Raw genomic sequence first — 4,763 nt, 5'->3', positions numbered from 1 at the left:
ATATATATACACACACACATATATATATATATATATATATACACACACACACACATATATATATATATATACACACACGCACACACATATATATATATATATATACACACACACACACATATATATATATATACACACACACACACACATATATATATATATACACACACACACATATATATATATATATATATACACACACACACAGCGCTGAAAAACAAAAAGAAGTAAATTTTATCTTACTCTTTTCTTGTTAGTCACTAAAGTGTTGCATAATGGTAGCACAAATCATACGACTTCAATCAATGATAAGCTAATTTTGGCAAAACAAATATTACCCTTAAGAAAGTATATTTTGACATCTTGAGCAGAATCCAAAATTTGAGCTGCATATGACCTTTAACGACCTTTGCACTGTCCTACACATTTCTGTCAACTTATAACTGAACACATTCCATGATAGAAGTGGAAACATTATTTCTAGAGCAGCTGCTGTGGTGAACATTTACGTTCTACTGGAGTTAAATGCACAGATGTTACACTTGTACATGTTGAAGAGCACAGCATTTGAGGAAATCAGCTTTATTATAGGAGTGTTGGAGAGAGGCAACAACATACCAAATCATGGAAAAAGTGTCCGGCGCATTATCACCATTATAATGATTGTCTGAATCTAGAGTGATCTGGATCAGTGTTTCTCAACCAGGTGTCCGTGGACCCCTAGTGGTCCTTGACGTAAGGCCAGGGGGTCTGTATAAAGTATGATTTTTTGTATATTTTGACATGACATGTTCCCATGAAAGAAAAATCCAATATAGCTGATGATATGGCCAAATACTGGACAGTTAAGTCAACTAACTTGAATAATACTTGACTGCATTTGGTCCTCACAAAAACACAAATGATACATAGATGAGTTTTGTTCTGGGGGTCCTTGAGGATGGTTCTGAATTGGACTGGGGTCCGGTACACCAAAAGGTTGAGATTCACTGATCTAGATCACTCTCTACGACACATCTGTCTGGAATAAACCTTCATGTAATCCCTAAATACATTTGTGTCGATGCAGCACCTCGACCACTGTTAAAACTCTCAAGTACAGTGAACGTAATGAATACAATACCCATCACATTTTCTTGAAATAGCGAGTGGAATATTGTCACATAAATAATGAAATATACAAACAATAAAAGCAACATATGAGCTACTCATTTTTGTTGATGTTTAGACACCAGTCAATTTAAAGCGAGCCATTATTTTGTTCAAAAGATCAGTAACACCTTAACATCCGGAGGACATTTAGTGCAATAATAAACTCTGTTTTATTTCTATTATACCACTTCAATTATCAACAGGAATTAAATAACACTTGCCATTGTCAACAGAAGGCTTCTGCTGTAAAGAAAAAAAAAAAACATTAGAATAGTCTGAAAATCGGACTGAAGGTAAACATTTACAAATTTATCCTAAAGATTCAGAAACAATGACGTAATCGAAAGAACCACTGAGTTTGGGTCAACTATAGATACAGCGTGGCCAGTCATTTTTAGCTTTTGAGAACATTTCAGAGGTAACGTGCTGCTATTTTATCATGCGCAGTTTTTCAATTATTGAGTAACCATGTTAAACCATTATACCCTTTATATTTATGCTTCTTCCATCTGAAACCAGTTCAATTAGAGTCACAGGCTGAAAAATCACTGACAAACAGCAAAACAACAATTCGATTTTATTTCTGGAGTCTCTTTAAATGTTTTCATTGGAATTTCTGTTGTTAAACAAGCGCTTTTATCAGGAGATTTAATGCCCGGTTCAGACTACATGATTTTAGCCCGATTTTGCCACGATTTGCTTGACGTAGGGTGTCGTGGGGATTCGTAAACGACAATGGGCGTCGGGACGCAAGATTACATAGTTTCAGCTCGTGTAGTGTGTCATAGTGGACGACAACCGATTCCGCGTCTGCGATGCTTCACGACAGAAAGAACTAGCATGTTTAATGTTTTTTCCGTCGTCCATGATGAGTGCTGTCACATTGGTGACGTTGACCAATAGCAGCACAGAAGCTCTTTCATACACAGGTTTCAAACATGCGAAACGAAATAGAGATGATGGTGCTGCTAGGTGGAATTATGAGATGGAGGAAAAGTTTGTGGAGCTGTGGACACAGTACTCCTGCCTGTATGATGTGTCATTGAGGGACTACCACGACAGAACAAAGAAAGAAAAATTCTGGCGAACTATAGCGGAAGCGCTTCAGCAATGTTTACACTCTTGTTTTCGGAAATCAGTCTCTAGTTCCGCCTTCTCGATGACATCACGCGAGACGTTAAAGACGACACACGATGAATGGTCGGGAAGCAACGTGTAGTCTGACATGTTTCTTGTCCACGACACGACACAAGATTTTAGGAGTCAAAATCGTGTGCTCTGACACAGTGACTATCGTGACCGACAAAAATATCGTGTAGTCTGAACCAACAAGTAATAAGTCAAACTGAACAGGAAGTTCCGGAAACATCTCCGAGAACTTGAGAACACATGAAACTGAACACGCATGTATTAGTACGGTTTTATGATGTCCGGCTGTACAGAGGGAAAACGGTCTTACACACACACACATATATATATATATATATATACACACACACACAGCGCTGAAAAACAAAAAGAAGTAAATTTTATCTTACTCTTTTCTTGTTAGTCACTAAAGTGTTGCATAATGGTAGCACAAATCATACGACTTCAATCAATGATAAGCTAATTTTGGCAAAACAAATATTACCCTTAAGAAAGTATATTTTGACATCTTGAGCAGAATCCAAAATTTGAGCTGCATATGACCTTTAACGACCTTTGCACTGTCCTACACATTTCTGTCAACTTATAACTGAACACATTCCATGATAGAAGTGGAAACATTATTTCTAGAGCAGCTGCTGTGGTGAACATTTACGTTCTACTGGAGTTAAATGCACAGATGTTACACTTGTACATGTTGAAGAGCACAGCATTTGAGGAAATCAGCTTTATTATAGGAGTGTTGGAGAGAGGCAACAACATACCAAATCATGGAAAAAGTGTCCGGCGCATTATCACCATTATAATGATTGTCTGAATCTAGAGTGATCTGGATCAGTGTTTCTCAACCAGGTGTCCGTGGACCCCTAGTGGTCCTTGACGTAAGGCCAGGGGGTCCGTATAAAGTATGATTTTTTGTATATTTTGACATGACATGTTCCCATGAAAGAAAAATCCAATATAGCTGATGATATGGCCAAATACTGGACAGTTAAGTCAACTAACTTGAATAATACTTGACTGCATTTGGTCCTCACAAAAACACAAATGATACATAGATGAGTTTTGTTCTGGGGGTCCTTGAGGATGGTTCTGAATTGGACTGGGGTCCGGTACACCAAAAGGTTGAGATTCACTGATCTAGATCACTCTCTACGACACATCTGTCTGGAATAAACCTTCATGTAATCCCTAAATACATTTGTGTCGATGCAGCACCTCGACCACTGTTAAAACTCTCAAGTACAGTGAACGTAATGAATACAATACCCATCACATTTTCTTGAAATAGCGAGTGGAATATTGTCACATAAATAATGAAATATACAAACAATAAAAGCAACATATGAGCTACTCATTTTTGTTGATGTTTAGACACCAGTCAATTTAAAGCGAGCCATTATTTTGTTCAAAAGATCAGTAACACCTTAACATCCGGAGGACATTTAGTGCAATAATAAACTCTGTTTTATTTCTATTATACCACTTCAATTATCAACAGGAATTAAATAACACTTGCCATTGTCAACAGAAGGCTTCTGCTGTAAAGAAAAAACAACAACATTAGAATAGTCTGAAAATCGGACTGAAGGTAAACATTTACAAATTTATCCTAAAGATTCAGAAACAATGACGTAATCGAAAGAACCACTGAGTTTGGGTCAACTATAGATACAGCGTGGCCAGTCATTTTTAGCTTTTGAGAACATTTCAGAGGTAACGTGCTGCTATTTTATCATGCGCAGTTTTTCAATTATTGAGTAACCATGTTAAACCATTATACCCTTTATATTTATGCTTCTTCCATCTGAAACCAGTTCAATTAGAGTCACAGGCTGAAAAATCACTGACAAACAGCAAAACAACAATTCGATTTTATTTCTGGAGTCTCTTTAAATGTTTTCATTGGAATTTCTGTTGTTAAACAAGCGCTTTTATCAGGAGATTTAATGCCCGGTTCAGACTACATGATTTTAGCCCGATTTTGCCACGATTTGCTTGACGTAGGGTGTCGTGGGGATTCGTAAACGACAATGGGCGTCGGGACGCAAGATTACATAGTTTCAGCTCGTGTAGTGTGTCATAGTGGACGACAACCGATTCCGCGTCTGCGATGCTTCACGACAGAAAGAACTAGCATGTTTATTGTTTTTTCCGTCGTCCATGATGAGTGCTGTCACATTGGTGACGTTGACCAATAGCAGCACAGAAGCTCTTTCATACACAGGTTTCAAACATGCGAAACGAAATAGAGATGATGGTGCTGCTAGGTGGAATTATGAGATGGAGGAAAAGTTTGTGGAGCTGTGGACACAGTACTCCTGCCTGTATGATGTGTCATTGAGGGACTACCACGACAGAACAAAGAAAGAAAAATTCTGGCGAACTATAGCGGAAGCGCTTCAGCAATGTTTACACTCTTGTTTTCGGAAATCAGTCTCTAGTTCCGCCTTCTCGATGAC

The sequence above is a fragment of the Sinocyclocheilus grahami genome, unplaced genomic scaffold (assembly GCF_001515645.1).
Source record: "Sinocyclocheilus grahami isolate Dianchi unplaced genomic scaffold, SAMN03320097.WGS_v1.1 scaffold814.1, whole genome shotgun sequence".
NCBI lineage: Eukaryota > Metazoa > Chordata > Actinopteri > Cypriniformes > Cyprinidae > Sinocyclocheilus > Sinocyclocheilus grahami.
The sequence above is the reverse complement of the archived record's forward strand: the minus strand, read 5'-3'. Positions refer to the sequence as shown.